Source organism: Hyalella azteca, unplaced genomic scaffold (genome assembly GCF_000764305.2).
Source record: "Hyalella azteca isolate HAZT.00-mixed unplaced genomic scaffold, Hazt_2.0.2 contig7540, whole genome shotgun sequence".
In the NCBI taxonomy this organism is placed as follows: Eukaryota; Metazoa; Arthropoda; class Malacostraca; order Amphipoda; family Hyalellidae; genus Hyalella; species Hyalella azteca.
In genome coordinates, this window is record NW_025937663.1 from 41,255 (window position 1) to 67,571 (window position 26,317).

General features: G+C 36.2%; 1 protein-coding gene and 1 non-coding gene across 2 annotated transcripts in view; one reads left to right on the forward strand and one right to left on the reverse strand.

Annotated features, from left to right (window-relative positions):
* The window catches only part of LOC108669470, a 114,704-nt gene that overhangs the window by 39,600 nt on the left and 48,787 nt on the right, over window positions 1-26,317 (reverse strand). The gene's annotated exons all lie outside the window — the stretch shown is intronic.
* On the forward strand, window positions 8,040-8,144 carry LOC125178158. The gene has a single exon (XR_007156809.1). It is a non-coding gene; the product is annotated as a U6 spliceosomal RNA (small nuclear RNA).

Genomic DNA, 26,317 nt, shown 5'->3' on the forward strand with positions numbered 1-26,317 from the left:
TGAGATTTACTCGCTTCTACGACTCATTCTTTGGCAGCAGACTGAGGCTTATTAGCGGTAACCCCAAACCAATATTGCACGCACCTGCCTCATAAATGCAGCTTTCACGAAACAGACGGCGTCGATTTAGCAAAAGTTTGATAAAAATGTGTTCCGTATTTGTAAATATTATCTGCTTATTACAGCGTAAATTAGTTCTTAACATAACACATCGAGATTCATACATTGAACATAAGTGGTAATATTTTTGCGTTTCCCTCTATCTGATCGCTCGACAAAAATTTTTCGATGATAAACTGTATGATAAATGTGTGGCATTAGTCACACATAATTCTCTTAATTATGAAATTACTGCGAAAAGATACGAACTAAGTTTATATAACATTATATTTATATTCGTTATGCAATTTGTTTACACGCATTAAAAATCACACTGCCGCCATGATATTGGTATGGCACATTATTTTGTTATCTGGCTGAGAAATTCCCTGGAGCTAAATCGGTTTTAAATTCGCTGATTTTGACAAAGCTATTTTGTAAACACGCGCTTAGGAGTGTGGCAAAGCACCGCTGTTCTTGAAAATGGTTGTTGCGGTTTTCAGACTTTGTTATAGGTACTGTATTCCTGAGAATAACAACGTAGTGTTCCGTCAAGGCTGAATTGAGAGGAAACATGGCAATATTGGGACCGAGAATGCCGAACACGCTTTGCAAGATCGCTAACTATTGAGCTATTGACAACGCGGAAGACTAACAGCGAACAGGAATGCTGGCCTAAAGGCTTCGGACCTCCAAGCCATTCCGCGTGAGCTCGGTGGTGTGCGAAAGAGTTCATTTCAATAAATATTTGTCAGTCAAGGTTTGGAGGTCAAGGAAAGAAATGCGAAAAGGCGCTTTGAAGTTGGCTAGACAGTGTAAAAGAACCGCAGAAACTGTCGCCGTAAGTGTCCTTTAGAATAAATGGACGGCATTAGAGTTTACCCGACTAGGAGGTAATATACTGTATGTGTGTACTTCAAGCAAAGGTAGAAGCCACACACGAAGACAAAAGAATCCCATCAGGTAAGCTATAAACAATACATATGTTTTTGTTAAAAAACTGCAGTTTATTAAAACAGTGCATTTGTCTGGTGTTCAAATTTATTTGTTGAAAATGATGATAATTAATTAATTGTCTAAATGAAGAGATTTTGAATTCTGAAAAAGCAAGTCATTTTTGACGAATGACGACAGTCTCAAGGAAATCAACAGTTTTTCTTAATTATAATCCACTCATTTAGTAGTGATTTACACTCTTGATCATCACAAAAACTTGCGATACTTTGGTAAGGCAAATTGATAACTTGCGATTCTCATGTATGGCATCAATATTATTTCACGATACTCTGTTTTGGTATTGCTAAAAACTCACGGTTCTCTGGTGTGGTATTATCAAAATCTCACGATACTCGGTACCAGCAATCACTGTCCTCCTCAAATCGTTAGTCTAGCCAGACAATCATCACATAAAAACGAGAGTTCAATCCATGTACACGTCGCAGAGATTGCCTGCGGAGATTCCAGCCGTAGTCTGATTGATCTTCATTAGTCTGTGTTCACTGACCAGTCCATTGCTACAGACACCGGGTCTGTCGAGCAGCGCTCACCCGCTGTGATCGAATGATGCACATTTTTCGTGCTCAGGTGTCCTTAGGCAAGGATCGATATGCGCTGGTGCGCATTTAAATAGCATCGTGTGCGGGGAACAAAGACAGAAATTGACAACATTATAAGTTTGATCGTTGGAATGAAGAAATCGAAAATGAGAGATCATTTTAACTTCAAAGATTTGGGAGCATGTCTGTAATTTTAATAATAATTTTTGAGTAACTTAGAGTTATTTGAAACAAGTTCAAATAAGAAAAATATATTTAAGATCAAAGCAACGTCTTTGATCGCCATTACGTCGATTTAATTTAATCTCGCAAAGAAATCACTAAGAATCTTTAATCTCACAAAGAAATTTAATCACTACAAACAAAATTACTACAAAAATTTAGTCATCAATGCACTTAATTCGATAAATTCGTTTAGCTTGCTAATTTTGCACACGTGCTCGGCTTTGATCAAGGCAAAAGTTGGGAATTGCGGTGAAAGTTTGTGCGCTGAAGTTGGTACACGGAGATGGAGCCTCAGTCTGCCTTCCAAATACACACCGGGCCGAGCCTCCCGCGCATGGGAATTGCCTGGGATCAGGAATTTAGGAACCACGCAGCACTCCAGTCACGATGAGCGTGAAGGAGGGCGTACTTAAATCGAGGATTGCTGACCAAATACGTACTTTTTAGGACCTTGATCTGAGGGGTATAATTTTGTGACGCAGAAATTTGATTAGGATTACAAATCAGATATTGAATACATTGGTTTGTATACAAACATTTTAAAATAGAATTATGAATGAAACTTAAACTTTATGGCTTAACATACAGAGCCAATAATATTAAATGGCATTTTTTCACTCTAGAATTGCAATACCGGTTGTACAGTAGTGGTAGAAATTAGGCTTCAAGTTAAATGAAATATATTAATATGTATAATTGAGTTATGATATTTTCCATGTGCGACGAGGAGCAACGACGGAAAAGAAATTACTTCAAAATGAAAACTACTGTAAATTCAAAATACTACTTTAAACCTTATTCAAGATTTGTGATAATAATGTCAAGGATTAGCTTATGAAAGTTCTCGTTCATTCAAATATTTTATATTATAACTAAATTAATCAATCAATCAAAATTTCTTCTTAAAAAATTAAATTCATGGAGTTTCTGTTTTTCTTCCCTCTTACGAGTCCTTGGCCGTATTTTCAATTAGTAATAGTATTAATAGTGATAGCGATGTCAGGTTTGATAAAGCCCTTAGATTTGTCGCTTAGTCAGAACATCGCAAAATTTCATAGCGCATTGTTGCAAGGCTCGAACATACACCTCACTTCTCCACTGTTGATTGTTATGCTTAACCGCCCGTCCACCTTATTGACCAGAACTGTCGCAGGCAGCTGGGTCCAAACCCGCAACTCACTGCTTCAATCTTTCTTAACAAAACTCGGGTACCGCCTAGACATGGGCCGAAGAATCGCTTCACTAGGCTCAAAATTATTTTTGGCCTCCCGATCAAAATCTGCAACTGGTCAGAATCTCCTTTTCGACTTTATACTCGCCTTAGAGTATGAGAAGAGCTAGACCAGCCTAGTCATGACGAGTTTGCAAGCAACTCAGAGGTTACCCTTCAAACCCAGAACCGGAGCGGACATAGAGCGGCTGATTTACCTGCTCCCCGAGTCCTAGGCGGCCCCAGTCTGTCTGTCTGTCTGTCCGTCTGTCCGTCTGTTCGTCCGTCCATGACCTCAAATTTTCGTCGACGAGAAAATGCGCTCTCTGTCACTCACTGCAGTGAGTACTGAGTTATATTTTTTGTGTTGGTACCCTGTACTGTAACCATTGTGCCACCGTGCCTATAGTTTCTCTAGGGCCAATGAGAACCCGACTTTCATTGGACGAAATATTGGTCGTATTTTCAATTCCCTATTTTCAATGAAGTTGCTAATTTATTGCACGTAAGATTTGCCGTATTTTCAATTCTATAGGTTCAATGAGATCTTTATTCAATGCTCGCGAGTCATTGACCATATTTCAACTTCTCTAGGTTCAATGAGATCTCAAACACATTGTACGAGTTAATGGGCGTGTTTCAAATTCTTTAGGTTCAATGAGATCGCTCATTCGTCGGAGTTCAGGAAATTCAAAGGCCATAAAGCAGCCTAACAAGAAAGGACTCTTTCCAAACACCCACCGAAGACCGGTAACATAAACTGTGATCGGCATTTCCCCAAACTTGGGTCATAAAAAAACAATTGCGCAACGAACCAGCGATTCAAAAGCTATGGAACTAGACACCAGTTTACGTTTACAGTTTGCCTTTTATAGACGTTTTTCAAATACGTAGCATACAAATAATGCTTTTAAATTGTTTCATGTATCTACTCAAAGAGTTTTAAAAGTAAAAATGTGATTTGCCAAAAAAAAAAACACATAAGAACGCTTATTTTACCATTACTCATTTAAAATCATTCACATGAGCACTGATATTACTATGACATGGTGGTTCCGATATCTACATCAACAATCCTAACGTATATATGACAATACGTATGTAAATCGCTTAGGAATATCATTTTGTACCGCTCATCAATGTAGCCAAATCAATTTCCAGCAAGAATCAGATGTAAATCAATTCAGTCCTATCTCTAATGAGAGAGTATCTCACGATACTCGGTACCTGCAATCACTGTCCTCCTCAATCACACTGTGCTTCGAGTTCGTGTTCTCTTATGAATGCCTATTATATGATTTCCCCCGTCGGAGGACATGCCAAATTCCTCGTGCTTTTCCTTTAAAAACGATTAAGCTTTCTTATTATATTAGCTTGCTACACTGCATGCGGTTGATTACTTATCTCATTAGTTAAAAATTATCTTGCTTCAACTGAATTATGCAACACACATTCGTGTGTTTTCGTTCATTTTTTTCTTATATTAATCTGCTGCATTATTGATTAATTACATAATTTATTTGGGAATTACTTCATATCAAGTGAATTATGCAAACCTTTACACTTTCCTCTCACATATACTCATGTATTACATTCGACAGCTTCTTGTGCTGTCACTCGTTGGAGGACATCAATATCCAATTGCATGGTCATTCAGGAGTAAGCGGAAGGAGGCGAGTCATCACATTATGAGGCCTTAGGAATGTATCTCTGGAGGAACATTAAACCTTCACCTCCAGGAAACCTAAATTCAAGCTCTTGGCTTATGTCTGGCAACGCGCCAAAGACGTGTTGGCCTGAAACTGATGGGAATGGGTTGAGGAACGAAAAAATTAATTCAAAATTGTCTCACGGGAATCCATGGGTGATAAAATTTCAATTCAAATATTTGATCAAGATACTACAGTTTATTTGAGGTGAGCTACTAGCCAGATTTTGGTCCACCCTTTTAAGTGCCTAGTTTAAGACGGGAAAAACATATATGGGTACAGGGGATGTTTTCACATTTGACCACATATTTATTTCATTAATATCAGAGATAAAAAAAAGTCTCGTACTGTGGTAGGAAGGACAGAAACTCGTAACCTGTTTGGTTCCTACAGCATGAACGACATTTGAAAGGACAATTCTATTGCATGATCTCATAAGCATCTAGAAGGTATTTGCTATTCGCGCCGCAAACAATGATGCCTCCAATGGCTGTGTTATGTTCTCTTGAATGACAATTTAGCAGAGCTTAGCGCACGACATGCGTGCACCAGAAGCAGCAATGACAATACAGTACAGCAATGAAATATGTGGGATGTTAATAGGTTTTTGGGTGACCGCTGAATATGCGATTGAATCAAACATCCATTCCTCTGCAAATAAATACTTAGATTGTTAATAAGGCAAAGGAGAGTCGCAGGTAGTTACAATTAAATAACTAATAATTATACTAACAATAATATTACTGTATTTCTTACTAATATAGTAGACATCCAAGATTTTCTAATAGTAAAAAATAGATATCCAAGAGTAACTAATGTTTTCGTTTCACATTATCTACGAATCATGAATTGGCACTAAAGCTACGATTGTAGTTTTTTTCGATTGCACAAGAAGAAAGACTACACTGCAATAAAGTTGATTGTTTAATTTCTTCTTATATATTAAGAAGAAAGATATGAACAACTATTTTTGTGATTAAATTCACCCTTGTGATAGAGTAGCAAGCGAATGGACTGCTGGCACTTCAGAAGGCCAATGAGGCAATAACTAAAGAACTCTTAGAAAATCTGGATAAAATCAATGAATAAATAGGCAGATAAATAAATGTATGAATATAAAATACAAAACCGAGGAACCAATCTCGACGGCTTCTCAAGACAATGTATTGAAAGTAAAATGATCAAACACATTAGGATCATTTAGCAGCCGTTAAACTGGATAACAATGCAATAGACGTAGGGAAATGGCTTAATAATGTTGTAGTGAATTTCGTTTCATTAAGCCAGTTAATTTCATTTCATTATTTACGAATGAGTATCATTTCATTCATAAATAATTTTATTTATTTAACATTGTGAAGGTTGAATTTGAAATACTCTTCATTCTAGATCGCTTCAATTTTAATTATAAGTAATTTTTTGCTTATTAATTTAGTTACGCTAGTGGTTGTTTTTATGGCGTTAATGTGTTCATCAGATACGATGAAAATACAAGGCACGTAAAAGCGACCAACCAAAATTTTGCATCGCACAAATTATAAAACAACAGTTCAAGAACAAAAAGTGCATCAATAGACCAACAACAAAAAAATCTAGTTTTTAAATTGGTAAAGTTGAGGCCAGTTTTGGCTGGGATTTTTCCTTTCCTCAAGTTTGCAGCTCAACTTTTCGTTCGGTAGTAATTGAGCGAGAATTTTTCCCCAGCAAGAAATATTTTTTCCTGAGAAACCAGATCTACTCTTAAGTGCGTGAAGAAAAACTGCTTCGAGTTTGTGTTCTTTTTATGAATGCCCATTACATGAGACGCAAATCCCGCTAGAAACCATACATGAATGATTCACTTCTGCCTCAGTCTCTTTCTTTCATCTAGTGAAAGTTATCCATATTTATGCATTTTACGTAGTTACTTTCGCGCTTACAGAACCACACTGAAAACATATAATGCACATTTTTTTAATGCAGCCGTTTCCCAAAGTATTTTTCATAGATTAAAAGCCGTTTTTCTCTCTCATACTGTGTTTAGACTTATTTTATCCTAGGTGACTTAGACTTAGTATATCCCAAATGCAGCAGTCAAACTCATTTTTATCATGACTTTTCTACTCAGATATTTCCTGTAGGCTTCCCGAAATGCACTGCAACAAAAATTTATCCTCCGCACTTTTCCCTCGGATACTTTCCTAAAAAGCTTGATCCCAATTTTCCCTGCTTTCCACACTCCCACAGACTTATATGATGCACTCACCTATTGCACTTTGAAAACGACCTCGTTTCCTCTTCTCTGTATATGTATATTTCGTCACTCAAATTAACTGTTCCCTTGAGCTCGCTACAGAGACTTATGCTTCATTCTTCTGATTGCACTCCAAGAAAGACTTTCTCCACGAAATTCCCTTCTCTTACTGAAACTATTCCCCTTGACTTTCTATACAAACTTACGGCAATTTATTCTTTCTATTTTACTACTATAAAGACTTTATCCATGAATCTACCACGTCTCTCTCACTCAAATTGTTTCTCTTAACTCTGTACACAAACTTAAAAAGTCAATTCTTTCTTACTATTTCAAGACTTTCTCCACGTCTCTCTCACTCAAACTGTTTCTCTTAACTCTGTACACAAACTTAAAAAGTCAATTCTTTCTTACTATTTCAAGACTTTCTCCACGAATCTCTCACGTCTCTCTCACTTAAACTGTTTCCCTTAACTCTGTACGCAATCTTAAGCAATTTCCCTTAATTCTGTTCACAATCTTAATCAATTCTTTCTTACTATTTTAAGACTTTCTCCACGAATCTCTCACGTCTCTCTCACTTAAACTGTTTCCCTTAACTCTGTACGCAATCTTAAGCAATTTCCCTTAATTATGTTCACAATCTTTATCAATTCTTTCTTACTATTTCACGAATCTCTCCACGAATCTCTCACGTCTCTCTCACTTAAACTGTTTCCCTTAACTCTGTACGCAATCTTAAGAAATTTCCCTTAATTCTGTTCACAATCTTAATCAATTCTTTCTTACTATTTCACGAATCTCTCCACGAATCTCTCACGTCTCTCTCACTTAAACTGATCTTAGGGAAATATGCGAGCTTAATTGCACCTGAACATAAAAGCCAACTCTCAATGTATAAAACTCACAATGAAATTTTGAACCTAGCCAAGCCCTGATCTCTCTCTTAGCCACAACTATAAAACTGAACCTACTCAATTTCCGTTAACTTTCTCCTATTAGTTGCCAACTGCTTCGGCGGTACATATACTAAAATTGGAACGATACAGAGAATATTAGCATGGCCCCTGCGCAAGGATGACACGCAAAATCGTGGATCGTTACACATTTTTTATTTCAAACTATCGTCAGTCCTGAAAAGATCCTGTCAAATGACATGATTTTAGATCTTCTGTGAACAAGTCACGAAAAGTAGAAGAATCAGCGAAAGGCCACATCAGGCCTACTCTTCAGCGCCGACATCACTATGTTATGTTATGTTATGTTAACTGAACCCAATCAAAATCCGATTACCTGCCATTTTTTATTCCTAATTATAAAACTAAATGCACTCAATTTCCGATGGCTTGCCCCCTTTTTATTCATTGTGCAACTGAACATCATATCCCGATAACTTGTCGAAATTGTGCTACCACAAAACCGATACCGCTAGCAGGCGTTGAACGGAAGCAATGCTTGACTGGCGATACTTTATGACTTAAACGCTCGCTTTTTGCACCGTAGAGCGTCTTGTGGGTGCCATGAAAAACACTGCATTAATTTTGAAAGCCTCTTTAGGTGTTCTTTTGAAGCCTAGAGTAGCTTCATCCGGGAAATAAATTACATATATTTCCATATGAAATAAATTACATCGTTTGCAAAAACCTTAGTTAGTCGGGAGAGATTTGAGATGCTGTAAAATAAAGTCCATATTTAGTGTATTCTTTTGTTTATAAGTTAATTATTTAGAAGAAAACAGACTTTTATAATGAAACATTCAGAAATTGAAAATAGGAAAAAATCTGTGCATCATTACAAGGAAGTTATTGGTGCGAACTCTTTAATTCCAAAAAGCACAATTTACATTTAATGCCTATTGAATGTAATTGAATATTTAAGTTTAAACTTAAAATTTTTAAGTTGAATAATCAGTTTAAACTAAAAACAATATTAGCTGGCTGCAATCAAGCGGGCGGAATTTAACCTGCCAATAAATTTTTTTCCATTAAAAGCATAAGTTCAGCTAGATAAAAGAAAGAATAAATATGCAGAGTTTAACCGTCTAACGCTGACTCGTCTAACTCTGTTGATTTAATGCACTTGGCTATATTATGAAATTAGTGCAAGCGATGGACATAAAGCTCATGAATGTTTATTTTATGTTTTATGGAACTTTTGTTCTATGCAATTTCTGAAGCCCTACCGAAAAAAAAAATTCCACTTGCAACCTCAGGATCTATTGTCTCATACACGAGTGTGTAAAACTACCATGATCAAGTGCGAACAGGAGTCTATCGTAATAATTTTTGCCAAGAGAGTACATACGTTAGCATTTTTAGAGCTTTTTCTAATTTATGGAAAAAAGACGCTATTGTGCTCGGCATGTCCGTCCGTTTGTCCGTCCGTGACTTCACGTTTTCGTCGACGGGAAAATGCGCTCTCTGTCACTCACTACAGTGAGTACTGAGTTATATTTTTTTGACCAATGACGCACATAGAGCTTTTGCGCACTGCACAGGCTGTCTGTGACTGTAGAGCAGATAAGCCGAGCTCTTTGTTTTGAACGGTGTTTCGGTGGCGTAAACACTCCTAATGAGTTCTGATGTGGTGATGTGTGTTGGCGTCATGAAACAAGCGTTTGTTGCCAAGGCGAGTGAACACTTGCTAAATCTGGACTACAAGGCCGTGGGAAATAAAATCTCGGCTGATGTCGAGATTTAAGTTTTAGTTAATACATTAAATTTCAAACAACGAAAGGAACTGAGAAAAACAATCACATTAACAGTGACTGATAATAACAACAGAAAATAAAAATGAAGTTGAAAAGATACGCTCTGAGTGCAAATTATTGGAAATGAAATTTGTCATACAGGTTTCCCGCTTTCTCGTCATTTTTCAGAGTATACATCAATATTAATTATTAAAACTACAATATTAATTCACTATACATCATACACGCTCACGGTCACATAACAAGCTGGTCACTGCGTATGACAGGCGTCGGTCATTCATCACTCAAATGGCAATGAAAAAAAAACGTAATGACATATGAAAAAAAAAATCAAATATATAAAGTAAAACTCATCGTTTACATCCCTTTAACTCTTTTGAACATTAAGAATCTAATGAAAGGATCGTATGTGCAAAAATATCGAATTATATTCGATAAATAAAATGCATTACGAAAACTTCAATCGGGTTCGTGATTTTGGAATTTGTAATTTATTTACCCATTGCAATCACTATTTACTTACAAGCAGATTTCTGATATAATTAAAAATTTGAAATCCTTAACAAATACTTTTCGCAATACTGAAAAAAATACTTATCAAAAAATTTCTGACATCTAGTACTCAAAAAATTACTTCGCGGTGGCAAAAAAAAAGCTCATTTGATTCCCCGACATTCGTAACATCTTTATTTTCCGGATGAAAAGTAAGTTACCAAGATACGGGAATATACCGGCCAATAATAAATATGTTAATTTCATGAATCGAAAAAACTGATAAGAAACTATTTGCATTCTGAGGAAGAGCAAAATTTACAATAAGCTCTCAAGAATTGGTTCTCACTGAAGCGGGTCTTGCGTACCGAAAATCTTCCTGCAAGCCAGAGCGCTGTGCTCAAGCGAACGTGAATAAATTTAAATTCATATGCATATATTAATTTCAATTGAACTAGTTTGTATCTAGGGATCCATTGATACATTCTTTCTCCACAAAATTAATATTCGAAGATTTACCCTGGAGAATAGTTTACAATATTTTCTGCAATCAAGAGTCCCTGCAACCATAGCCCGTAAAGGGCGTGCGCTGACCGTCTCAGATTGACAGCCTATAATTTTCTGAGGCATTTGGGAGGTTGCGTTCACACGGCATGAAATGACTTGAGAATTTTAACTAATCCATACATTTTTAAAGGAATGGAAAAAATATTTTCAAAATTTGATTTTAAGATATAATAATAAATGAATTGAAAGTTAGTTTGTGGATAAGAATTGTCAAATAATTTCGTTTCGAGTTAATCGATGTAACTCGACTGCTGCAAGCTGGATAAAGCAACCCTATGAATCACTTTTTTATGCCCCAATAAATTCTGTTTTTACAAGGGAATCACGAATCGCGTTAGGTACTCAACAGCTTGGAATTTACAGTAGAACAAATCAGCAATTTAAGCCCTAGTTCGCGCTGTGAACGCGCCAGTCTAACGCAGTCCCGCATTACGATGTGGCGAAACCCTGTACTCAGAAGTGATGGAACGTATGGGCGTGAATACGCAGTGCTGGTAAAGGCCGGCTTATATGCCGGAGATCTTACAACACGAACATCAAGATGCGGTCTACCGGAACGGAGCTGGAGTTGCGTCGAAATTATGGAATGCAATAGTGTTGATTTAGACAAAATTGAACACTATTTTAAATTACGATATTTGATGTTCACGTCTTCGTGTGTAGGTACTGTGTATTATAACAGTAACATAAGTCAATATGATTTTAATGAATATTATTAATTTCGGCAAATTACTACGTAACCATGAAGGGAGCAGTTTTTTGCCCTGGTAAGAAACTCGCCCAAGCCACTCAGTCAACAAATGATGTCCGAAATCTTTGAGCGAGGGTTTCTGTCAAGAAACCGCGGTGACGGTGAACTGCCGACCGGCACCGCGGTGACGCCGAACTGTCAACCGACACCGCAGTGACGGTGAATTGTCAACCGAAGCCGCAGTGACTGTCAACTGTCAACTGACACTGCAGTGGTTTTCTTTCAGGTGACGGCGTGGCTGGCACCAAGTAAATAAGTTGACTTAAATGCAGCACACTAGTACTGAAACAGTTAAATTGTATACACTAGTTTCACTTAAATGTACACTAGTAAACACAAATGTTAGCACACTAATTTAAATGTAAACTAGTATAAAGAAGTAGAAAATCTGCAGATTATTTGCAAATTTTTCATGAGTAATACGTAAATACGATGAGTCATACAGGATATCTTCAACATAATTCACGAGCATTAAGCAAATTGAAACCGCACCTAATGTACACAAATCAATATTATTCATGTAAACTGGACTTGAAATACAAGCCCATTAATACAAAAGTAAGCGATTCGACGAAAGTTTTACCTACGTGAAAATTTCAGCCAATTTGTTGAGAGATATGGAAATAGTACAAATTAAAATAACGAAGATCCCTAAGCTCCCGCAGAAGGCCAATGCGTTCATAGCAACATCAGCAAAAATATATTTCAGCCCAAACTTTTTATTTAAAAATTTATATTATAAACTTGCCGGTGGAATGACTTTCACGCACATTGCTGTAACATGCCTAAGGCAACCTGGCGCTGGGATGGCCTAATATTTTCAAAAAATGGCTAAATATTTTCAAAAAGTTACAACCATTCCTGCCAAATATCACGAGACGGATTCCGAGCTTGCAATTAATTTTGACTTCGGTGATTACGTCATAAATTCTAAGTTGTGCCATTAACAAACCGGATTTAATTACACCTCTTTTACGCCGGTTGTTGCCTTCAAGTAGTTTAAAAAAATAAATGCTAGCGAGATCGTTTACGATGAAGCGGCTAATTTGCGGACAGCATGAAAACGGACGATTACCTTGCATGTTCAGCATGAGGAACTGACGAAATGCCTAAAACAAATTTCAATGAGAAATTTTTGTAAAGTGTTACATTTTGTGTATGCTACTTTAGATTTTTTATTTATATGTCCTCGTCTATAAGCGTTCAGTAGAAACTTTTAAAGATTGAAAAAAACATGGAATTATTATATTTATAGGTGCATGTGAATTTAGAGCAATTTTTATTAATAAAAATTTTATCGCTTTAAACAAACCACGCTTTTCACTTCAAAGAGAGTCTCTTATTTCGACGCTAACGACTTTTTTTTCACAATGATCAACACTAAGAAATAATTTAACTTGTATCACCATGACTTACTTTGAGATAATTAAGCGTGTAACCGCATTCAAGTCCATGAAATAATTTCAAGATTCATAGTATCATCAGTGATCGTTGTCTGGATCGAAATCTCGCGTATAAATGCCGTATTTCTTGTGATGTTCGTAGCGGGTGCGTTAAAGTTAACATAGAAGTCGTGCAGCGTAGCCAAGCGGTGTTGGGAATTAGATCGTAGATAAAATCAAAGGCTTTCTTGTCATTGCTGAGGTCGAGGTGGTGAGATATAATGGCTGTAAATTCAGGCTACACTCATATACTGCATTCAGCAAGCGAGACCCACGCTCAGACAGTACTTATGAAACTAACGGCTTCTAATGAAATATTATATATTATATTTTTTCCATTCCGAACAATGGAGAAAAAGTACGATATATAATTTTAGCAAGAAATTCTTTAAACATTTTGGTGCAAAGATTCAGAAGAAAAATAAATGGTTTTGTTCATTTAACACGGCGCATTTTATACCTACAATTTGCTTGCTATAAATTCCTTGGATGATAGAAATAAATTATTGAAAGTTATATTCTTGCAAGCTAAATCCATCAAAACAAAAAAAATTTTATTTAATATAGTTCTTTCAGCAGAACTTGAGAATGCAGCAGAAGAAAGATTTTAGTCTTTGATAAGATATGTAATAAAATCACGAAGAATTGATTATTTCTTAGTTTAAAATTAAAAAAAACATTTGTTCACTCCTAGTTATTTTTTAGATAATTTAGAGTTCATTCACATACTGTAAGTTCCAACTCGAAACCATCAAGTAACATGTAACATCATTATAATATCCTAGTTATTTTCGCAGATTTCCCTATGAATAAGAGAGCATTTTAAAGAAAATGGCCGAAAATAAAGTAATATAAAACATCCAAGCCCTGGCTTCAGAGGCAATTATAGTGAGAGCTTCAACTGCTGTTTTGTTCAATAATAGAAGCATAAAGAACATACAGAAATAAGAAGCACCAGCTTACCAAACAAATGTTTTATATATGTTAAAAATATCGAAAATATTACTTACGATAACGGCAATGATAATGTTGACATCTAGCAGGTTCACCTCTAATAGAGGTTAATCACATCATGAAAAAAAATTCTTTACTAGACACTGGTACATGGCAGTAGGCGTATTCATTATATAAATTGTTTACAACAAATGGTTACCTTACTTAGTCTGGCAAAATATTTGCGTGGTTAATAATCGTTGAGGAGTCGTATAACGTAACCTACCTAGTCGTATAATGTAAATGTATTTACGTGCACGTATAAAACACAATAACTTCGACGAACACGTAGATGCGCGTAACAAAGGCCCGAGTTGTGCCGTATTTTTAGCTCATTTTCTCATTTATGGAAAAAAGGCGCTATTGTGCTCGTCATGTCCGTCTGTCTGTCCGTGACTTCACGTTTTCGTCGACGAGAAAATGCGCTCTCTGTCACTCACTGCAGTGAGTACTGAGTTATATTTTTCAAATATTTGTTAACAGTGAACCGAGGAGTGGTGGTACCGAGTTGCGGTAGTGGTGGTGAGTGGTGGTTGAGGAGTGGTTTGAGGTTAGGCGAAGAGTTGAGGTTGGAGAAGATATGAATTACAGGCGTAGCCTTGAAGTGATGAGCTGAAGAAATACAGTGGTGACTGGAGGTGAAGCGATTAGAGTTGTCATACTGGGACCTTACTTTCAAAACTCGCTAAGTGAACGTAAATACTTACGCTTTTTTTTTTTGACAGTGATTGGTGGATTTTGCTTGAAAGGCCGTCAATGATTGGCTGATGAACTTACGATCTCTTAACTTTTTTGAAAGTATGGGCCCTGATCCGCACGATCAAAGCTGACTTACGTACATGTAGCGGGCAAAAAATTTAGTACAGCGATTTCAAGAATACAATTGCAAGGTGAACCTAGCTTGAAAAGACGTTAGTGATTAGCTGTTGCAGTTTTAAGTCTTACTTTTTTATAATATGGCTTCCGATCCGTACGAATCAACGAGTGAATAAGACAGAATAAAGGTGCCAAGGAGATGGTGAGAGAATGGATCTAAAAGGCCGCAGAGTGCAGGAATTAATTTTGGAATAGGAGAAGATTAAAAATAACATGAATGATGTTTCAAACTTTAATTGCATCAAATAATAAAGTGGAATTGCATTTACAGCTATACAAGATAAATTTCGTGCGAAGCCCTTCGTGATGCTTTGAAAAAGCGCCAGTGTCTAAATACCTATGTTCTTTTTCAGAATTCTCGCAAAAATTCAAAGTTATAATATTAACGATCATGAATTACGAGTACTATCTTAAATGCTCAGTATGTTTACATGGATAAATATGCAATGCGCAAATTTTTAATTTTAATCTTTAACGTGAATAATTAGTCGAAGTTCGCTGTCTTCTACTGTAATTAATGTTTAAAAAAACATAGTCGCGCATATTGGACGATAACTACGATCTGAGCAAATCACGAAAGAAAAATTTTCCCTTAATACCTCTTGGAAAATTCGACAGAAATCGAAAACAGATTTTGAACACAAACCGCATTAGTTAAGAAAATTTTTGGTTCAGTTTTATTTATGGTTGATAATAATTATTGAATATTCACGCAAGAATCTCCAGTTGAATATCACCGCTAAGCAAAAGAGCAGTTACTACGTCAGCTGGATTCAGAGCAAGATGTTTAAATGAAAATTACTTTTATACCGGGCTTGTGCTTCCGTTACATCGGCACAAAAAACGACATATTTTATAATTTTTTATAAATAAAGGGTTGAAAAATCAGCCCACAAATTGAAGTGATAAGCGTCAAATCCCTCAGTCGAAAAAATTTCAGCATGTGGAATTCGAGCCCCGATAATTGACCACATATTTATATTGAAGAAAATGTCACCTTTTTCTCTAACTGGTAATGTGAAAATGTATAAGAACAAGTGAAGTTTACTTCTTACTAAATTCATAATTTCAAGTCCTCTCAAATAATTAAAAAATGCACAATCTTGACAACTGGAACCCCCTCCATTGCCTCGAATTTTTATAAAACGATTGAGAATTTTGCATGAATATCTTGCAGCAACTAGGCCTACATCCTGCAAACCACGCAATGTTTGCTCGGTCAACGCGTGCTGCTCCAGACGCTTGTTTCTATAACAAATTTCTAACACACAAACCGCATACACGGCGGTCAGTCCACATGGAATGTCCCATATCTCAGACACAAGTCGTGACAAATTGGAAAATGATTTGGAGAAGACGGCACGAACACAGTCGATCGCAGTTAATGAATAGTTTAAAATTGATATATAATAACTTGAAACGTCATACTAAATCTTAATAACTTAATATACATAAGTGATAAAAGTTGCTTAAATGACGAGGAAAGTTTTGCGCCTTTGTGACATATGAAGCTGCGTTCTGAAGATGTTTTTTTTTTTAACGGTGGTATGCGTCTTTCAACTACAAGTCTCATGGGAGCTGGCGCGACTGTTTCAAGTTCAAAGCAGACACTCTGTGTGTCAGTCGCGATGGATGATCAAAATCCAATCAATTGTTTGTATAGAATGAAAATAATATCAATCAAAAAGCAGTATTGCAATTTCTGTTGTTTGGGGTTAAATAAATTAATGTCCGATTTTTTAAATCTAACACTTGTTGATGAATGAAAGCGTCCATTCGAATGGATTGCCACTAATTAATAGATGGTCTCTCTATTTTTATGTGTTTTTAATTAATTAAATAATGTGTTACTTTATTCTCTTTCAAAATTTTATAACAGATTAGCAATTCTTTCAGATCTAAATCTAAATACTATAAAATTTACACCGTCATCACATTAGCCTCAAAAAAGAAACCACATACCTGACATATATGGTTTTTACATTCATAACATTCGAGCCACAACGCTATTTATTGATCGTTGATGTCAGCAAAATAATCGGGAAATTGGCTCAATCATCTCCACGAAAATAAATTGTGGTGACGACCTTTCACACTGCAAAGGCATTTGCAGATAGCAATGTCATCCACATCCTGACTGATTGCAAGAAGCATAGAAGTTCGTTAAATTTGAGAGTTATTTACGCTCAATTACACTTGCATAGAGAATCTCTCTGACTGCAGTGTCGCACACAGAGACAGCCAGCATCCACATTCTGACTGATTGCAAGAAGCGTAGATGTTCGTTAAATTTGAGAGTTATTTACGCTCAATTACACTTGCATAGAGAATCTCTCTGACTGCAGTGTCGCACACACAGACAGCCAGCATCCACATCCTGCATGATTGCAAGAAGCATAAATGTTCGTTAAATTTGAGAGTTATTTATGCTCAAATACACTTGCATAGAGAATCTCTCTGACTGCAGTGTCACATACAGAGACAGCCAGCATCCACATCCTGACTGATTGCAAGAAGCATAGATGTTCGTTAAATTTGAGAGTTATTTACGATCAATTACACTTGCATAGAGAATCTCTCTGACTGCAGTGTCACACACAGACAGCCAGCATCCCCATTCTGATTTCGGAAGTGGTCAATCAACTCGGTGGTAACCGGGAGCTGTAGCATCGATTGCTGCAGGTCGTTTGCCATGGCCATGCCGGTGGTCATCGTTCTAATTGCTCTGGCTCGTTCGATCTTCAAAATGGAACAGCCCAGCAGTCAAACACACAATAATTCATTTATAAACTTGTACAAGACATATGAAATTTGCAAGCCTTTTTGTTTCTATGCACACGTTTTATTTTGGCTCGAATAAAGTCACATTTATCACATGATTCAAAAACTTTGATCAAAATATATGCCTCTAATACTTTCTCTGCTGCCGGTCCAAAATTTGGTCAAAACCAGATGGATTTAAATCCGAGGATTTCAGTATTTCAGCAAGAGGAATTCTAAGTGGGAACGGTCGTCCCGGAGTTGTTCCAGTCCTGACATTCTGATTTCGGAAGTGGTCAATCAACTCGGTGGTAACCGGGAGCTGTAGCATCGATTGCTGCAGGTCGTTTGCCATGGCCATGCCGGTGGTCATCGTTCTAATTGCTCTGGCTCGTTCGATCTTCAAAATGGAACAGCCCAGCAGTCAAACACACAATAATTCATTTATAAACTTGTACAAGACATATGAAATTTGCAAGCCTTTTTGTTTCTATGCACACGTTTTATTTTGGCTCGAATAAAGTCACATTTATCACATGATTCAAAAACTTTGATCAAAATATATGCCTCTAATACTTTCTCTGCTTGCCGGTCCAAAATTTGGTCAAAACCAGATGGATTTAAATCCGAGGATTTCAGTATTTCAGCAAGAGGAATTCTAAGTGGGAACGGTCGTCCCGGAGTTGTTCCAGTCCTGCAAGTGATAGAAGTCCAGGAATTTGACTCGGCTGCGACACATGCATTTGTGCCGAAATAATATTTGCAGCGACACGAAAGGAACTCAAGTCACTCCCGACATCGGTTAGAATCAGTGACGTTTTGAACAGAGAAATTCGAAGCCACATCAAAAGCTCCTGCAAAAAAAATGAGGCAAAATTTTCCGGCCATCGTGTCGTGTGATTTCAATGTTTATGTATGAGCGAGAACGTCCTAAAGAGGCGGCATTCTGACTGAACTGAGAGCTAATGTGATTTCCAAGCTTATTTACATGCAATGGAAAGATGACAAGCAAATTGCAGTAGAGCCTCATAAACTTTTAATGCATACGAGAAGACCTATTCTCCTAAAATTGAAAAGAAACAAGATTTAAAATACATTAATGCTACGAAATGAAAACTAGTGCAATTACTTCCCGGAGTAAATTTTGTCAAAAAGACAGTTCCTGCACAAGAGTTTTTATTTGTACAGGCATCATCTATATCTATTCATACATGAATTTGTCGAAATAGTGTTTAATTTTGTTTATCAATCCTCTTCATCTGCACAAAACTTGATTTATCCTGTATATTATAATACTCGACGTTCATATGTGAAAGAGATGTTATGTCTAATACGTATACACATTTTCAGGCTATAAAGTAGCCATTGTATTTTTTCAATGATATATATATATATATTTATTTTAAAGGCCTCCCACACTCACCATTCCAACAAAGAGGATTTATTAATTTTATTAATTAATTAAAAACAGGGAATGGTTTCATGTCAATGAAACCATGGTTTCATGTCATGAATGGTTTCATGTCAATGTATGCATGATATATTACACAGGGTATCATATGGTTTCATTTGATACTACATAATACAAAACAGTCTAATTGTACGTAAGAAGCATCTTGAGAAAAATAAGAACCGTAACCTCGAAAACAAAATACTTCTTCTGCCGCCTCTCCATCACGCTGAGATGTTCTCTGTAAAATGGACCAGCTTCAAAAACTCGTGCGCCAGACACACGGAAGAAAGTATCTTGCTCGGGTAACTCTAAAATCAGACGAAAATTAGCTCTGAGATACTTTATTGTCAGCGGCATGAATGTATATGAGATACATTATTGTATCCTTGTCAGCGGCATGAATGTATAAGTCAAATAATAATTCCAGAAGATGAATATAATGTGAATGGAAGCAAAATTAACGCCATTATTTTTTAATCGAAGTGCGTTGATACTCTAATATATACCCACGGGAGCTATGATAGTGAAATGCAAACCAAGGCTAGAGATATCTCATTCCAAAACCTGGAAAATAGTCACTAACCGAATCTCGTGGTATTATTGCAATATTTTCGGGGCATGATATGCAATTGGATTGAAAAATTAAAATAAAATCAAAAATATATTTTTGCCCTCTTCATTCTTCATAGTTCATTCTTTTTGCGAAACATGTAACGAATTACGGCCAAAAATCAAAATAATCTCAAAAAGTTTGCATCTTCGAGGCACAATTCCGTTTCTCCATTGCCTTTACCTCACAAAGTTAAATTCTTTGGGCGAAGTCAGAAAGCAGGGAACAGTTTCTCGAGTGCTTCTGGGGACAACGGCGCGCGAATTTCTGCTGACATCAGCATTTTTCTATACCGTACTGTGCTCAGTTTGTTTTTGCACCTATACGTGGTCTATGAGACGCTGGCCGTGACTGCAACGCCAGAGTTGGTTATGCAAGATCTGCTCGAGATTGGGGAAAACGGCCGCAAACTTCCACGATCGCCGGGCTAGTGGGAATATCAATGTGGACGACGCAAGTGAGTTTTAAAAGTGAGCGCCCAATGATTTCAGTAAATATTTCTAAAAATTCTCTATGTAGAAAAATATGGAGAAAAATTTTACTTAACATTCTCAACAATTATCTATCTAGAGAACCATTTCATTGAATGCTCTCAGTAATTCTCTAACTAAAAAATTGTTCACTGAATGGTATAAGTAATTCTCTACATAGAAAATTATTTTAGCGAATGTACTCAAAAATTCACAAAAAATCTATAATGGTTTATATATAACGAGAGCGCAAAGGAGTAGGCAACTCATGCATGACCAGAAGCATACCTTGCTTACTTATCCATTTTTATTATTGAACTTTCTAGAACAGGAAACAAACGAACAAATCTTTTGGGTAAAAATTATGAGCAAAGAAATGAAATAGGCTTCGTTCAAAGCAATGAATCAAATCAAAGGGTACAGAAACTTTGAAGACGCCAATGATATATATTTATATTTTATTTAAATTTGAAATAGCAACGATGTACATATGTTGTTCGAGTGGTTAATCCCACTCCATTTGCAACACAACCTATAGACATCATTGAATTTCAACCATTCACCGTTGTTGACTTTATCAACCTCTGGTATTCACTGCATTCCAACTCGCCACCGTTGACGAGTTTTTAACTTTTGGCATTCAGCACATTTTATACCGTCACCGTTGATGAGTTTAACATCCATAAAGTAGAAGAATTTACTAAAAAAAATAATAATTGAAATATCTCTCAATAGCGTTAGCAATTGACGCCTAGGATTGCCTGTAAAGGCAATCTTAATTGTTATATCCTAATCAATAGCGCTAGCAATTGACGCCTGGGATTGCCTGTAAAGGCAATCTCGATTGTTATATCCTAAAATTGAATGTCCCGTAGTGACACGGAAATCAATTCCAGTGTTAAAAAATATTGCACAATCGAAAGTGCAATCCCATAAACAATTACAATGGTTTGACAAATGTAGGATATTGAATTTCATGAAAGGCCTAAACTTTGTAATAAACATACATAAAAAAACAAACACAACAGGCTCTAATTAATATTATTGAGTTTGGTAGGCTGACGGCATTAAGAACAAAGGCCTTTTATCATCGTCTGTTTGTAACTGAAAATGATGGGGCACATTCACATATTGTAACACCTGTTGTCAGTATAAGCAACGTCGGATTAACATTTCTTTGATCAGATTGCACCCCTCAAATTTAAGAGGCCGATCGAGAAAATTGAGCCGTGGAAGCAAAATTACTGGCTGCGTGGACGTAATTGCAGAATTGATAAAAAATTATCATCAACGTAATTTAAATGAAAGTTGAAGCCATTTGAAGTTCATTCTTAATCGGGGGTTCGCTATAGGAGAATAACGACAGAAATAACGAAAATAACGACATCTGTCGTTATTCTCGTTATAAATAACAGACTCGCGACAGATCTCACGAGTTAATGAGTGCATGAATAATAATGTCGACGGGAACTACAATCAAGAATTCATTCAATTATCCATAGCGCAGTGTAAACAAAGCTAAACAGAAATTCCCTTGATCAATAATTCATTAAAATTTAAAATTTACTGAAAAATTTACGCGATATTGCGGAACTATTAAAACACTGGTTCTTTTTTCACCGTGAATGTATGCTTAGAACTTAACGTCTAATAAAATCACCGCTGTCTTATTGCTGCAAACGTTGCTTCTAAAAATTAAGCATAATTTATTAATTTCCAAATGACGAAATAAATGTTCCCACCGAGTCTACAGGTATAATCATATGAAATTATTTAAAATTATGGCACACTGATTTTTTTTAGTTTTTTCAACAGCATTATCAAAAAAATTATAACCCTAAAATCATTTCAAAATATTTCATAAATCCAATTCATTCATGAACTGTTTTTACTAACATGAATTTATTTGTTTCAATACTACGATGACCTGATTTCACTCCATAAACACGAACCACGTCAAGAATTCTCCCACCATCTCCAGTTCCTCACTAAATCAAATGAGCATCGTGACAAGATGGACTTTTGTACAGTGTTAATTTATACCAAAGCTTCATCAATTATACTTAGGCATTATTCCGGACGCGGCGGGACCACGCGTTCAATCCGTCATCAGGAGCGAGACGCAATCAGTGCTGACAGCTCGACACGGACTAACGTATTCACAGAGCGATAAGAAATCCGACGACCGCTATAAAGAAAACCTCGAGTCCATTACTGTACGCTGTGTGGTCACGTCTGCTATTGTATGGAGAGTAGTGCACAAGTGTGAACGTTAACATGTTTCAAAATGTTATTACATAATAGATTTAATAAAATATTACATCTATGGGATGGGAATTTTCTTAGCAATATTTGTAGGTAGCTTTGAGTTTGTTAAATTATTAGAAAAGCGCTGAAATATAATGAAATTATTCTAGGCAACGGAAACATGATAATTTAAGTTAGTAGATCATTCTATTTATACACTAACTAAAAATACCTTAATTATATCTTAAGGCCACATTATGGCCTCCGTTTGATTAATATTCTAAACCTGACCCTTGAATGTCAAATTGTTATATATATTTATGATATATTATAATAATATTATAATAAGTTTTCTTCCCTACTTCATGAGGCAGATAGCAAACATCTGCGCATCGTGTAGATGTTCCTTTGCCGTCCACCTATATACCTATATTAAACTATGGATCGGTTAATATCTCCACAATACACCGTTTAATTTTCCATAATTTTTCAACTGAGATTTTTGTAAATTTTGAAAATAATCAAATACATTTCTGAACATTACTGCATCACATTATAAGAACACATAATAATTTCCCTGCTAACGCGTGTATGGTGAGATGACTAGAAATGCTTCTGTATTTCTCAATTTGTAAGCAGTGCTTAAATAATAAAAAAATACAATTCACCAAATGTTTCACGACGAAAAATAGTAGAAAAGTTTGAAAAAATATTGAACTAGACCAAGAACCGTAGATAAACGGGCAAAAAATTTCCGATGAAAAAAAAATTAGTGGATTTTTCCATAAAATAGTGCATTTTTCCATAAAAGAGAAAATGCGCTATAAATGACTAAACATCGTATGAATTCCAGATAGAGACATGTTAAGACTCGATTTCTTTAAGAATTTGTGCTGATTCATATGAATTTACATTACTTTAATTTCACACTAGACAAAGTTATAAAGCCAACATTATCAGAAGCAAAATCCGGGCCATTGGCTTGCTACGAACCAGACAGCCAATTCCACATTGCAAAACTTTGCAAAAACCTCCACTCAGAGAAACGTGTGAGACATTGTCCAGATATTGATGCACTTTTTGCCCTGTGTGGATCACACGGACCCAGTTTGGTCCGGAAAAGAGGCGTATCAGCTCCACCTCTTCTCTTTGATCGTTCTGGGGGCAAGAAAATGTTTCAATATTGGGCTATTCTCTCTGCTCATTTTGCTAGTAAGAAAATGTGTCAATATTAGGCTATTCTCTCTGCTCATTTTGTTAGTAAGAAAATGTGTCAATTTAGGGACAATATGACCTTTTCATTTTTATAAGTGAGCGGAAGTATCGGCCGGAAACCGGTCGACTCGGCCGGAGTTCTCCGCCGCCAAGCTTTATATGTAACGAGCCGCCTAGCGACGACCTCAAGCTTCCTCAATCCAAAGTTTTTTGGGCAGGAGAACTGAAAAGCCAACGATGATCACGAGCTGGGCATGAAAAAGACAGGAGAACGTGACGCGTCAGACAAAATACCACCAACCTCACGTCCAGAAGGTGTGAAAATAACGCTGCGCAGTCACAAAAATCTTGGAATTTGCCAGCATCAAAATTTTAAGTCGAGTAATAAAAGCTTGGATTTAGGTCGCGGGAATTTACCAGTATTATATTTTAAATCAGAGTAACAAAACCTGGGATTTCGGTCGTGGGATTTTCCCCACATCAAAATTTGGAGTCAAGTGACATAAGCTAGGATTCAACTCTGAAAAAAATTTTTGTTGTCAAAAATCTAGTGCGAGGCCAGAAAATCACTGAGAAAAGGGCAAATTTCAACACGGAAATAACATTGTAGTCTCTTAACGCTCAGTTTTGTAGTAGATATCTGAAGCTTTTTGCCCGTGCTTGATGAGAGGTTATGGGAAACACCAAGGACCATAACATGAGAGTCTCATGAATACCTAACAGAGGCCGAAGTTTCCGATGTATAACGTATCCTATTTTCTCAAAAATCATCTCATAATGTATATAAGGTTAAAATTGTTAAAATATCATCTCATAATGTTAATAAGGTAAAAATAAAATTAATTTAACCATTGATTAAAAGTTGTTTCAACTAAATTAAATTGTAATGAATGTTGTTTCAACCTCATTTGCCTGGAAGAGATGCGGCAACGGACGGGTATATTTCGTTTGGTAATTCCATTATATTTATAGTCTCTTCATTCAATATGCCATGATAAACATCTAAGGCAGACGTTCTAGGACATCAAGAATTACAACAAAATGTCAAATATTTATTTATCTTTTCATATATTCGCTTAAATCTAGTTTTATATGGTCCTAAGAAGGCTGATGAAGCAATTATACATTGGAAAACTGACAACAGATAGAAATAAGTTTTCTCATACGACTGAAGTCAAACCGAATCTTGACACAGCATCAAGCATGAGAGCAGAGCTATGCATTTTCAATGGAAATTAGTGCGCGAACAAGTTCTGTATCTGGCAATATACAACCTGTGATGTTTTAATAGAATTATAAACTAATTAATATAATTTTACACAATCCTACTTTAAATCTCATTAATTTGTTGTAGATGTAAAATAAACAAACTGCGATTCTTTATTTATGATATAAATTAACCGTACTCTCAGTAATTAATTGTACCTGAGCAGTTACTAATATTTTATACATAATAAATATTTTATATTCCTTATAAATAATTAGCCGTGAAGATCAGCTTTGCACCTCAGTTCATCCTCATAGAAACTCTCCTGGAATCGAGGGTCAATACGTTAATACTGAGAAAGCCCGGGGGATTTATTTATTTTTTTAAATTCTTGTGAATTTCTTGGAACTGTGTCACGGCGGCACAGAGTTTAAGTGATTAAAAACACGTCTCAGCGGGCAGGTAAAGCAAGGGATGACATCAAAAGAAATTTTACTAGTTGAATGCTGGGAAATATTTTAATTAAAAGTATTTTCGATACGCGGAGCGGTGTCACAAGTCAAGGAAACGTCATTCGTGTTGAATTCACTGCCTGTCACAATCAAGTAATGAGCACCGGAATAAAAATGCCGGTACCTTTAAGTACATTTTAAAAAAATTATTTCAACATATATAAAAGATACCGTAATCTGACGGCAGGCAACATCCAGATTCGCGAGGGAAAAGTGTTATGGCCAGAGCAGGCGCAAATGTCATAGTCTGATGCCAAAGAAGTCACTTAATTAGGCAGATAAAGTAACGTACTGGACCGCAACATAATAGTGCAGGTAAAAAGGATGAAAAATTGTTTGCTCGGAATTTCCACTAAATTACTATGAAATTCTTAGATAAGCCCATAAAACAATGTTGATTGGTTGTATTTTGGCGACAGCAATTATGAAAATTAGGAATTGATATTAAGTATGAAAGCTATTCTTTTTAATTTTGAGACTGAATCGTAATTTAATTATAACACTCTAAGCAAGCATTAGGGTGGAAAAAAAAGAATTAGAGCAATTATACATATTTTCAGCACATTTAGATATAGTTTGCATCCTGATACTCGGCAGTATCATACCATTTGATCACAACAGCAACACCAAAACTCATTGACTTCATATATTAGAAAATACAACTAAGCAGCGTATGAATTCTAGATTAGAAACATGTTCAGACTCGATTTCCATCGGAAGAAGTTGCCGCCATTACAGAACTATGCCTAATAAACTTCTCGCCAGTAATAAAAAAATATAACTCAGTACTCACTGCAGTGAGTGACAGAGAGCGCATTTTCTCGTCGGAAGTCACGGACAGACGGACGGACAGACAGACAGACGGACATGGCGAGCACAATAGTGCATTTTTTCCATAAATGAGAAAATGCGCTAAAAAGCAGGAGCAAGGATGGTAGCACAAAATACCATCATTCGTATTCGTTCGTCAGAACATCAGC